The sequence below is a fragment of the Triticum dicoccoides genome, chromosome 3B, assembly GCF_002162155.2.
Source record: "Triticum dicoccoides isolate Atlit2015 ecotype Zavitan chromosome 3B, WEW_v2.0, whole genome shotgun sequence".
Lineage (NCBI taxonomy): Eukaryota > Viridiplantae > Streptophyta > Magnoliopsida > Poales > Poaceae > Triticum > Triticum dicoccoides.
Genome location: NC_041385.1, coordinates 146,642,672 through 146,656,279, shown reverse-complemented (window position 1 = coordinate 146,656,279; position 13,608 = coordinate 146,642,672). Strand labels below are relative to the sequence as shown.

At 52.7% G+C, this 13,608-nt stretch overlaps 1 pseudogene; it reads right to left on the bottom strand.

Moving 5' to 3' along the window:
* Positions 1-324: 324 nt before the first annotated feature.
* On the bottom strand, positions 325-10,382 carry LOC119275241 (annotated as a pseudogene).
* Positions 10,383-13,608: the final 3,226 nt, after the last annotated feature.

Genomic DNA, 13,608 nt, shown 5'->3' with positions numbered 1-13,608 from the left:
GGATTATTCTTCAGTCTGACAATGAACAGGTAATATCTACTCTTATCTCAGGAGGGTTTTCTGCAACTGTAAGTTCAGCAATTTTTCATGACTGCACCTGCATGCAAGTGCGTTTGACGATGTTTCCTATGAGTTATGCCCTAGGAAAGCAAATGTGGCAGCTCATGAGATAGCTAGATTGTTTCTGTTTTATTCAGATTTGTGTACCTGGGTCGATGAACCTCCTACATTTCTCATGCAATCACTTATAAACGATGAAACGATCTTTGATAAGGAGTAAAAAGCCCTCAGGCTTGCTGGTAAAAAAGGGTGTCCAGGTAGACCTCAGAGCTTACTACAGTCGGTGGGAACAAATGAGAATTGCCCTACGGTGATGTCGAACAACATCTGTATGTTCTGTTGCTGGAAATTGCCCAGCACCGAACCCGAAGCCGACGTTGTCCCAACAATGTTTAAGCAGAATGACGAGTCCTCTTCGTTAAAGGACATGTAGTTGTCCCCATGCAGCCTCATGTCCGCACCGCCGACGAAGTGCAGCACCATGTCCGGCATGGCCGGGAGCTGCCGCTCACCAGCGGGAGCCGGGAAGCAAGGGCTCTCCAGGCTCGTCGTGTTGAGCGCCGGCTGGTCGAGCACCTCGGCCACGTGGTTGGCGACCACCCTGAAAGCACTTTCCACGAGGACCGTGAAAATGGTGCCGGAGTTGACAATCATCCCGCCCGTGCCGTCGGCGTGTAGCTTGAAGGTTTTGTTCGGGATCGGCAGGCGAGCGTCGCCGAGCGATATGCCCTTGAGAGAAACATAGTACCGCGATGGACTCTGTGGGCTCTGCACAAGCGGCGTCGACTGCATGGCGGCGCCGCCCCCGCCCCCGTGGGCCAGCTCCGCGAGGGAGCCGAACAAGACATGGCTGTCCAGACTAGTATTGAAGAAGCCGGTGAGGCAGTAGGAAAACTTCCCGAACCATAGCTGCGCCACGAGGGACAGGCTCCCGCGACCGAAGCCGACCAGCCCGGTGGAGTTGTACCAGTCGCCCCCGTTGTCTCTGCCGCAGCCGAACGCGACAGCTCCGGCAAAGGCGGCCAGTACTTGGCCGGGGCCAGAGCCGAACATGAGCGTCTCCGTGCCCAGGACGCCAGCCGAGTGGGAGCCGTCGCCGTAGGCGTAGCGGTAGCCACAGAGGGAGCTAGGGGCGCATCCACGGCTCCACACGGGCAGGCACGCGTTGCTGGAGCAGGTTAGAGGGGAGAAGCTGGACAAGGCAGTCGGGTCATAGACGGGCGTGTCCTGCGGGAAGCAGAGCTTGCATGGCTGAAACTGCGTCCAGGTGAGGTCGCTGCCGGTGTCGAAGAGGGCGACTGAGGGAGTCCCGGATTAGGGGGTGTCCGGATGGCCGGACTATGACCTTTGGCCGGACTCCTGAACTATGAAGATAAGATTGAAGACTTCATCCCGCGTCCGGATGGGACTTTCCTTGGCGTGGAAGGCAAGCTTGGTGATACGGATATGTGGATCTCCTCCCATTGTAATCGACTCTGTGTAACCCTAGTCCTCTCCGGTGTCTATATAAAACGGAGGGTTTTAGTCCATAAGACGAACAACAATCATACCATAGGCTAGCTTCTAGGGTTTAGCCTCTCTGATCTCGTGGTAGATCTACTCTTGTACTACCCATATCATCAATATTAATCAAGCAGGAGTAGGGTTTTACCTCCATCGAGAGGGCCCGAACCTGGGTAAAAACATCATGTCCCTTGTCTCCTGTTACCATCCGCCTAGACGCATAGTTCAGGACCCCCTACCCGAGATCCGCCGATTTTGACACCGACATTGGTGCTTTCATTGAGAGTTTCTCTGTGTCGTCACCTTTAGGCCCGATGGCTCCTCCGATCATCAACAATGATGCGGTCCAGGGTGAGACTTTTCTCCCCGGACAGATCTTCATATTCGGCGGCTTTGCACTGCGGGGCAATTCGCTTGGCCATCAGTAGCAGATCGAAAGCTACGCCCCTGGCCATCAGGTCAGATTTGGGAGTTTGAACTACACGGCCGACATCCGCGGGGATTTGATCTTCGACGGATTCGAGCCACAACCTAACACGCCGCACTGTCATGACGGGCATGATCTAGCTCTGCCGCCGAACAGTGCCCCGAAGGCCGCCCCAGTGTCCGCTCCGACCTTTAGCTCGGAGCCGACTACGCTAATCGAGGATGGATGGTTGGACACCGCCTCGGGGGCTGCAATCTCTACGGCGATCGAGCCGAATACCAGCCTCGTCCTTTGCGAAGCTCGTGACTCCAAGGTGCCGGGCTCCTTTCCGGACTCCGAACCTTCCGCACCCCTTCCGATCGAACCCAATTGGGCGCCGATCATGGAGTTCACCGCCACGGACATCTTTCAGCACTCGCCCTTTGGCAACATCCTGAATTCACTAAAGTCTCTCTTTATCCGGAGAGCCTTGGCCGGACTACGGTCAGCAAGGTTGGGATGCGGACGATGAAGAAATTCGAAGCCCAACCACCACCCACTTCGTAGCCACTGTCGATGATTTAACCGACATGCTCGACTTCGACTCCAAAGACATCAACGGTATGGACAACGATGCAGGAGACGACCAAGAACCAGCGCCTATAGGGCACTGGACACCCCGAAAGAAGGGAGTGGCGATGGAACAACGGAGGATGACCCCTCCAAGAAACAGCCTAAGCGCCGGCGTCAGCGGCGCTGCTCTAAATCCCACCAAAGCAAAAACGGCGATTCTGGCACCGGAGACAATAATACCCCAGATAGTGCGGAAGACAACCCCCTCCAGCAGGATTCAGCGCAGGAGGATGGAGAAGCCAGCCCTCATAAGAGAGTGGCAGACAGGGAGGTAGAGGACGATAATTACATGCCTCCCTCCGAAGACGAGGCAAGCCTCGCCGACGACGAATTTGTCGTGCCTGAGGATCCCGTCGAACAAGAGCGTTTCCAACGCAGGCTTATGGCCACCACGAGTAGCCTCAAGAAAAAACAGCAGCAGCTTAGAGCTGACCAAGATTTGCTAGCCGACAGATGGACTGAAGTCCTGGCGGCCGAAGAGTACAAACTCGAACGCCCCTCCAAGAGCTACCCAAAGCGCAGGCTGCTACCCCAATTAGAGGAGGAAGCACCTAAACCTACATCACCAACGCAGGACGCGGCCGACCGGCCACCTCGTGGCCGCGACAGAGAGGCCTCTCGGCCATCCATTCAAGCCGCACCCCGGCGCCACTCAAAAAATACCAAGGCACGGGGAAATGCACCAGACCTACGTGACATATTGGAGGACAAGGCAACGCAAACAAGATCGATCTACGGATTGCGTGGGTGCCCCACAACACGTGACGATAACCGTCGCGTCGGATATGACAAATACGGCCATGCTGAACATGGAAGGCAAAGCTCATATGAGCTACGTCATGATATAGCCCAGTACAGAGGCGCCGCACACCCACTATGCTTCACAGACGAAGTAATGGATCATCAAATCCCCGAGGGTTTTAAACCCGTAAACATCAAATCATATGATGGCACAACAGATCCAGCGGTATGGATCGAGGATTATCTCCTTCATATCCACATGGCCCGCGGCGATGATCTACACGCTATCAAATACCTCCCACTCAAGCTTAAAGGACCAGCTCGGCATTGGCTTAACAGCTTGCCAACATAGTCAATTGGTTGCTGGGAGGACCTGGAATCCACATTCCTTGACAATTTCCAGTGCACCTATGTGTGACCACCAGACGCCGACGACCTAAGCCACATAATTCAACAGCCAGAGGAATCGGCCAGACAATTTTGGACACGGTTCCTAACCAAGAAAAATCAAATCGTCGACTGTCCGGACACAGAGGCCCTTGCAGCCTTCAAACATAACATCCATGACGAATGGCTTGCCCGGCACCTAGGACAGGAAAAGCCGAAATCCATGGCAGCCCTCACAACACTCATGGCCCGCTTTTGCGCGGGAGAAGACAGCTGGCTAGATTGTAGTAATAACATGACCAAAAGCCCTGGTAATTCGGATACCAAGGACAACAATGGCATGTCGCGTCACAACAAGCACAAGCGCCGCATTAACAGCGACAATATTGAGGATGCGGCAGTTAATGGCGGATTCAGAGGCTCTAAACCCGGTCAGCAGAAAAAGCCATTCAAAAGAAATACTCCGGGCCCGTCCAGTTTGGACCGGATACTCGATTGCTCGTGCCAGATACACGGCACCCCCGAACAACCAGCCAATCACACCAACAGGGATTGTTGGGTGTTCAAGCAGGCAGGCAAGTTAAGTGCCAAAAATAGAGACAAGGGGCTGCATAGTGATGACGAGGAGGAGCCCCGGCCGCCGAACAACAGAGGACAGAAGGGTTTTCCCCCACAAGTGCGGACGGTAAACATGATATACGCAACCCAGATCCCCAAAAGGGAGCGAAAGCATGCACTCAGGGACGTATATGCGTTGGAGCCAGTCGCCCCAAAGTTCAACCCATGGTCCTCCTGCCCGATCACTTCTGATCGAAGGGACCACCCCACTAGCATCCGTCACGGTGGATTCACCGCATTGGTTCTAGACCCAATCATTGACGGATTTCACCTCACTAGAGTCCTCATGGACGGCGGCAGCAGTCTGAACCTGCTTTATCAGGATACAATGCGAAAAATGGGCATAGATCCCTCAAGGATTAAACCCACAAAGACGACCTTTAAAGGCGTCATACCAGGTGTAGAGGCCAGCTGTACAGGCTCAGTTACACTCGAAGTGGTCTTTGGATCCCCGGATAATTTCCGAAGCGAGGCGTTAATCTTCGACATAGTCCCGTTTCGCAGTGGCTATCACGCCCTGCTCGGGCGAACCGCATTTGCAAAGTTCAATGCGGTGCCGTACTACGCATACCTCAAGCTCAAGATGCCAGGCCCTCGAGGAGTCATTACGGTCAATGGAAACACCAAACTCTCTCTCCGAACAGAGGAGCACACGGCGGCCCTCGCGGCGGAAGTACAAAGTAGCCTCTCAAGGCAATTCTATAGTCCGGCTGTTAAACGTCCGGACACTGTCAAGCGCGCCCGAAGTAACCTACAACAAGACCGTATGGCATGTTCCGAGCAAGCATAGCAGTGCGGCCCCAACCCCAGCCCTCGCGAGATTGCGAAACTAGTACCACGCGTACATAATTACGCTCTGGAAATACCATGGGCATAAGGGGAGGGGCACAACCACGGCACGCTCAGAATGCGGTTCAACCGCACTAGGGGCTCCCGATTTTGAAATTTCTCTTTTCTTACTTTCAGGACTCCACTCTCAGGAAGGCCTGTCCGGCAGTACAATTGCCGAACACACGATGCAACAGCCAGGGAGACAGCAAGCCACGTCGAATGTCCAGGTGGTCTCTATAACGAGCTAAATACCTGCCTTACTTAAAGTCTCGCAGCTTGCCCCTGGAGGGGGACATGTCAAATAATCCCATCTCTTGCTCATCGCACTATTTGTATCATTCTACTTTCATAGCAGCCCTTTAATAAACAATACATAGGTCTTGTCTATTAGTGCATTCATTTTTTATGTAAATATGTTCAGTTATGACATTATGCAACCGTACACTTTGGTACGGCCAATACACCAGGGGCTTAAGTACCCCAGAATATGGTGTGAGAAGACCGAACACTCTCACGAGTGCGTCACCCCGAACTTATAGCATTATATGCATCGGCTCCGAATCATCTCTTGGGTCAATAGTTGGGTTTGCCCGGCTCCCATGTTTTGGTACCTTACGTTCCGCTATATCGGCTAAGGTAGCGCTGGGAGAACTACTGCGATTGTGCCTCAGTTGAGCTGGGTTGAGCACCTTAGTAAAGAAAGCTAAAACTGACCGTCATGATAGGGCGAGAGCTGGTCGCTGTTCGAGAGGTTTTTCGAGTCCCTAAAGACTTATGCCGCTTAGAGCGAGGAGCTGGCTTTGTCCGGCCTAGGCGTGGATAGCGCCCCGGACTCAGTCTTCTGAATACTAGGGGCTTCACCGAAATTTAAAATTATAGAATTATATGGCTAAGTGAGAATGATAAGCATTATAGTCCGATTATCTTGTTCGTTGTGCTGAGCGCCTCCCTCAAAGGACCCAAGAATGGGAACAAGAGCGCTCAGGTTTATCCCGAACACCCCAGCACTCATGGCATGGGGGTAGAAGCCGACGACTTGCATCTCTCAGATTTAATAAACGGCCGCACAGAAGGTAATATTTTAAATTCAAAAAGCGTTGCTTAGCGCATATGAACAAGTTTTCAGCGCACAGGATAAACACGAGCGAGTTTACTCAAAAATTAAATCCTTCGAATATTCGTTCGCCACAAGGCGGGCACCCTTCAGGACGCCCTCATAATACATCTCCGGCCTGTGATGCTCCTTCCCCTCCGGTGGCCCATCTGTCACCAGCTTCTCAGCATCCAGCTTGCCCCAGTGCACTTTAGCACGGGCAAGGGCCCTACGGGCGCCTTCGATGCATACGGAGCGTTTGATGACTTCAAGCCATGGACAGGCATCCACCAGCCGCCTCACCAGCCCAAAGTAGCTCCCAGGCATAACCTCCCCAGGCCACAGCCGGACTATTAAGCCCTTCATGGCCTGTTCGGCTACCTTATGGAGCTCGAGCAGCTGCTTCAGCTGGTCGCTCAAGGGCACCGGGTGTCCGGCCTCAACATACTGGGACCAGAACACCTTCTCCGTCGAGCTCCCTTCCTCGGCTCGGTAGAATGCGGCGGCGTCGGACACACTGCGGGGCAGATCTATGAATGCTCCTGGAGAGCTCCGGACCCGGGTAAGTAACAAGTAATTCACTTTCGCGTGCTTGCTTTGCATAAAGAATGCCTTACCCGCCGCTATCTTCTTCATCGCCTCAATTTCCTGGAGGGCTTTTTGGGCTTCGGCCTTGGTGGATTTGGCGCTCTCAAGGGCCGAGGCAAGCTCGGACTCTCGAGTTTTTGAGTCAAGCTCCAATCTCTCGTGTTTTTTCACAAGAGCATGGAGCTCTTGCCGCACCTTCTCCGCCCGCGCCTCCTGCTTCTCTCGCTCGGTGCGCTTCATGACTGCATTGTCTTCGGCCTTGGACAATGCTTCCTTCAGGGTTGCCACCTCGGTTGTGGCCCCTGTAACATTCACGTTGGTCCTGTCACTATTTGCAACCAGGTATTTTTATATATACTTACATAAGGTACTACCTACCTTCCTTTTCCTCGAGCTGCTTCTTGGCAAGGCCGAGCTCGTTCTCGGACCGTTCGAGGCTCTGCTTCAATGCATCGACCTCCGCAGTCAGTGCGGCAGAGGTTAGCAGCGCAGCCTGCATTACCATATTGACATATTTATGTTAGACTCCTGCGTATATCTTTTTAGATTCTCAGTCCGGCTTTTCTTTCCGAACACCAAACTGAGCATCAGGGGCTACTGTCTATGCGGTAATATTTTTACATGTCTTAAATACATACCTCAAAGCCTGTTAGAAGGCTGGCACAGGCTTCTGTCAGCCCGCCCTTGGCGGACTGAACCTTCTGGATCACCGCACAAATAATAGTACGGTGCTCCTCGTCGATGGAGGCACCGTTAAGCACCTCCAGCAAATTGTCCGGTGCCTCCGGTTGGACGGAGGCCACCGGGGTTGTAGGCGTGCCCTTCTTGCGAGGGGGGTGCCTGCCGGACTCCGGAACCACTGAAGGTTCCGGTGCGGTGTCCGACCCAGGGCCGGACTTAGATCCCTCTAGGGTTTTATCCCCTTTGGGCCTGGAGTTTGGGAGGTCGCCTTGCGGCGCCTCCAGGACCACCTCCTCCTGGCTTAGCCCCTTTTGGGACTCCACCTCGGCATCGTCCGTAGGGCGGGGGGAGGTAGCAGTCGGGGGTGAAAGACTATTCACATCCGACGAATCCAGGGAGCCGCTCGACGAATCGTTGAGCTGAGCCTTGGGCGGACTGCACGATTATATTCGGTGTCAGAAGGTACTGTGCAATAAAGGAACACCATGAGTTATTCTGGTATCCGGATACTTACGATTTGGCTAGGGGCTTGGCCTTGGATGGCCACTCCTCTCTGCCGGCGTCGGCGTCGGAGGCTTAGTCCGGAAGAAGGGTCTTCCCCTTCTTGGACCCTCCGGCCTCCCCAGTTGGGGCGGCCTTCCTTTTCTTTCCTCCCCCCGTTGGAGGGGGGAGGCTTTTTCTTCCTCCTCCTCATCTTCGGAGGAGGAGTGCGCTTCGGGGTCGTCGGGCGATGAATTCGACACCACCAGGCGCCGGGAACTCTTTCGAGTTCCCATGGCCTTCTTCTTGGCCTTCTTCTCCGGCACCACGTGAGGTGCCGGGAACAGCAGCTTCGTTAAGCGTGCATTCGCTGGGCCTTCGGGCAAGGGAACCGGACAGTCAAACTGTCCGGACGTCTTCTTCCAGTCCTGTCAAAGGAGCGGGAGCTTAGATCCCGCATAGAGTCACACTATGAAAAACAAGTATCCTGTAAAGGGTAAAACAAGCTTACTTCGCTGGCTTGGCGCTTTGCGCAGAATCCGCGAACCTCGGTGATGGGAGGGGGAACCTCGAAGCTCTTGAATAGCACCTTCCAGGCGTCCTCGTGCGTTGTGTCAAAGAGCCTGGACAAAGTTTAGTGCCGGGCCGGGTCGAACTCCCACAAATTGAAAGCCCGTCGTTGACACGGGAGGATCCGGCGGAAGAGCATGACCTGGACTACGTTGACAAGTTTAACCTTCTTGTCCACCAGGTTTTGGACGCAGGTTTGGAGTCCGGTCACCTCTTCCGAATTACCCCACAACAGGCCCGTCTCTTTCCAGGAGGTGAGCCATGTGGGGATGCCAGATTGGAATTCGGGGGCCGTTGCCCATTCAGGGTCACGCGGCTTGGTGATGTAGAACCACCCCGATTGCCACCCTTTGATGGTTTCCACAAAGGAGCCCTCGAGCCATGTGACGTTGGGCATCTTGCCCACCATGGCGCCTCCGCACTCTGCTTGCCGGCCGCCCACAACCTTCGGCTTGACACTGAAGGTCTTCAGCCATAGGCCGAAGTGGGGCTTGATGCGGAGGAAGACCTCGCACACGACGATAAACGCCGAGATGTTGAGGATGAAGTTCGAGGCCAGATCATGGAAATCCAGACCGTAATAGAACATGAGCCCCCAGACAAATGGGTGGAGTGGGAAGCCCAGTCCGCGGAGGAAATGGGTGAGGAACACCACCCTCTCATGGGGCCTGGGGGTGGGGATGAGCTGCCCCTCATCCGGGAGCCGGTGCGCAATGTCGTTGGACAAGTATCCGGCTTTCCTCAACTTTTTGATGTGCCCCTCCGTGACGGTGGAGGCCATCCACCTGCCTCCCGCTCCGGACATGGTTGGACAAGGTTGAGGTGGGAAATGCGGACTTGGGCGCTGGAGCTCGAGTGCGCAGGAATGGATAAGCAAAGGAGGAGGAAGGCGTAGATGGAAAGGGTGGATTCTTATCCCCTTATATGGGCGACCGAAACTATGTGCCCCCGCCAGCCTGGAAAAACTCGCTTATCTCCCAAGCGTCGTGATTAATGGCGCGGTTGGGTTACCCACGCCCGTATTGATGAGAATCCCGGAATAAGGGGACACGATCTCTGCTTTGTCAAGACGTGCCAAGGAAACCGCCTCGCTAAACGCGCTGAGGTGGGACAGTAAAACGAATAAAGGCTTGGCTGTAGCACGACACGCTACGGAATACGTCAGCAGATTAGATTTGTGTAAATATTATTCTCTCTATGGTGGTATGTGGAACTTATTTTGCAGAGCCGGACACTATCCTTGTGTTCAAAATCTTTTATGAAGTATTCGGAGGAGAAACCCACCTTGCAATGCCGAAGACAATCTGCGCGCCGGACTCGTCGTCGTTGAAGCCTGGTTCAGGGGCTACTGAGGGTGTCCCAGATTAGGGGGTGTCCGGATGGCCGAACCTCCATCGAGAGGGCCCGAACCTGGGTAAAAACATTGTGTCCCTTGTCTCCTGTTACCATCCGCCTAGACGCACAGTTCGGGACCCCCTACCCGAGATCCGCCGATTTTGACACCGACAGCGACGAACGGCACAGGCGGCGTCCCGATGGCGAGCTCCATGAGGTACTCAACTTGGCCCGAGCGGAGCCTTGGCCTGGCCTAGAAAACCCCGTGGCCGCTCGGAGGCGGCTTCTGTGTGCGGCCCTGCGCATCAGCTCCGCCTTGGTGAAGCCGCCTTTGGAGTCAATGTGAGTGAGCGTGAAGCGGTGGCCGGAGCCGGACGGTGGTGGCGCCGCTGAGCTGACCAGTGAGGCAAGCACAAGCAGGCTCAGAGTTTGTAAGGGACCCATGAAACTGAGCATGTGGATGATCAGTGCAAAGCTGGCTAGTGTCTATAAACTTGAAAGAGCTCTGCGGTCCGGGCTTGAAGAGTCATGTTCAAACTTTCATGTCATTATGTAGCTAGGAGAGTTTTTGAGCAGCTAAATTTTTGCCATCTTCCTCTTCCAAGATTCTGCACCTTAATTATGACAATGTCAAGATCCATGAGAGTAAAGGACAACACTAAGTTAAGTAGTAGTATACGTTAACAATGTTTGGAAGGTTATTTAGCATCCATACGTATATGTCATCATCAAGGGCGGAAGAACTGATAATAGAGCGTTAGAGCAGCGTTGGACGGCCGGTTTTGCCAAATTATGGGCCCTAGAACTCCTCCTCTGGTGCCGCCATTTGCCACGGCTGTGCATAGCTAGAGCAAAGGGTGGAAGGAGAAACGACTTGGCACACACGCACTAGTCGGATGCTTTGCCGCCACTGGCGTCCCTCCCACTACAAGAAAAAAGCATTCGTAGCCGAGTGCTTATACTGACGCGGAGTGTTATTTGTCGGATACTCTCTTATAGACACCTAAGCCGAGTACCCTCAAAAAAGTACACAGTATAAAGCGGACTCTCAGCATATCACGCGCTAAGCCGAATACCGTTAAAATGTGTTCAACTTACAAGGAACACTCGGTGTACCTATGGAAAACGCATAGCCTCGGCACTGTATGGCTGCAATTTGTCCAGTCCATCCTCAATGTACTTAACGTCTGCGTGACGGTTGGCTCTATAAACCAAGTACCACTAATGATGTGCTCGGCTTACAATTTCCTTTTTCTTTTTTTAAAACTCCAGCCCCTTTGCCTTCATGTAGGCCGGGTGTAGGGACATAAACACTAGACTTAATTTTGTGTTTGCACGGCCCCCTTCTCCCTGCACTTAAACATGGTTACATGGGTAGGCTGCTGAAAAGACCGTGGCGTCCCCTCTCATTAGGGTTTTTTTCTCTCGACTGCGGCGCCGTTGTTGAGCATTCTCCCCTACCGGACGCCTCCGTTGTGCACCGCTCGGGCTGCCCAGCTGGTCCAGCGACGGGGTCCCGGGTCTAGGGATTATCCACAGTCCGTCTTTCCTCGTCGTACTAGGGTTTCAAGATTAAAGATGGCGGCCGTTGTTGCGAAGCTGTCGTGGCTGCCGGGATGGTTTGAACTCGCACAGATTCTGGTGGTGCTTGGCGAGGAGTGACTTGCAGCTGGGCTTCGTGACAAACCAGTACACAGGTTGAGTTCTAGGAGGACACAGATTGCTTCTGATTGGGAACACCATCAGGACACGTGCAAGGATTACTCGATGAGGAAAAGGCCTCCTGAACTATATGCATCTGACACTGGCTCATGGAAAATCAATAGGACCAAGACTATGGATGGAGATTATTTTGTTGACACTGATTTAATATCGGCGACGCCTGCTCTAGGGGATCGCCGGACGCAATGAAACTCATAAGCTGGAACTGTCGGGGTATTCAGAGCCCCGACAGTTCGCTCGCTTTTGGACATCCAAAGGCGACACAACCCTGATGCGTTCTTTCTATCGGAGACACATCTGGATGAAAGTAAGGTAGATGAGTCGATGGTTAAGCTGTGCATGGATCATAGGATCGTTGCCCCATCTTTGGATGGAAGAAAGGGTGGTTTGCTCTTAGTCTGGAAGAAGGAGGTGAGGATCTACTCCCGGACTACCACTCTAGATTTCATTGATGTTTCGGTTGCTGGACCAAGCGATGATATGTGGAGGCTAACTTGTTTCTATGGTGAGCCAAGTTGGGAAAATAAAGATAGAACGTATCGTATGCTCAGAGATCTTCATGCCCAATCCAGTTTGCCTTGGACGGTTATTGGAGATTTTAATGAGATTTTGTACTCATCGGAAAAGGAAGGAGGTGCCCCACGACATCATTCACGACTTCAAGCTTTTCAAGATACACTCTCAGATTGTATGTTAGAGGATATTGGCTACGAGGGTGACAAGTTTACGTGGTTTCGCGGGGGTCTACGGGAGAGACTTGATCGGGCCGTGGCTAATGCCGGTTGGATTCTCATGCATCCGCTGGCAGGTTTGTGTAATATCGAAATGGGCAAGTCGGACCACCGGCCCATACTCCTTGACACGGATCATCTTTCTGGAGTGGCCGACAATAGCCCCATTCATAAGAAAAAGTTTGAAGCCCGGTGGCTGGCTGAAGATACAGTTGAAGAGATTGTTAAAACGGCCTGGCAAAAGGCTAACCATCGGGGTTTGTGTAATTCAGCAAAAGGAAAAATAGATGAAGTGCTTGGTGACCTTTATGTTTGGGACAAGCAGGTTCTGAAAGGACCTCGTGCCCGTCTAAGGAAGGCTCAGAAAGACCTCGAGGCGCTTACGCACTTACCCTTCTCTACCGAGGTCAGTATGAAGCAGAAGGAACTAGTTGTGTTGATTGAAACTTATTAGAGCAAGATGAAATATATTGGGCACAAAGAGGAAGGGTGAGCTGGCTTCACCGAGGCGACCGAAATTTCTCTTACTTTCAACATTTTGCTTCTGCTCATAGGAGGAGGAACCTAATAAAAAAACTAAAGGGTGTGGGTAATGTATGGACAGAAGGCAATGATAATCTAAAACCTCTTATTCGTGATTATTTCACTGGTCTTTTTACTTCTGATGTGCTAGGAACCGACGTGAGCCTTTTGAACTTGGTTAAACCACGTGTGACAAGGCCTATGAATGATTTCCTTACTGCTGCATATACTAGGGAGGAGGTACACAAAGCTCTTTTCCAGATTGGAGATATGAAGACTCCAGGCCCTGATGGGCTTCATGCACTATTCTTTAAAAGGTTTTGGCACGTTATTGGTGATGATCTTACTGACGAGGTCCTAGTTGCTATTAATGGGAAGAAGATACCGGATGGGTGGAACTCAACAAATATTGTACTGATTCCAAAGGTGGAGTGCCCAGAGGTAATCACTCAGTATAGACCCATCAGCCTTTGCAATGTGGTTTATAAGATTGTATCAAAGATGCTTGTGAATAGGCTTAAGAAAATTTTACCCGAGATAATTTCTCAAACACAAAGTGCTTTTGTTCCTAGTCGTCTAATAACTGATAATGTGTTGGTTGTTGTCGGTGTCAAAACCGGCGGATCTCGGGTAGGGGGTCCCGATCTGTGCGTCTTAGGCTGATGGTAACAGGAAGCAAGGGACACAATGTTTACCCAGGTTCGGGC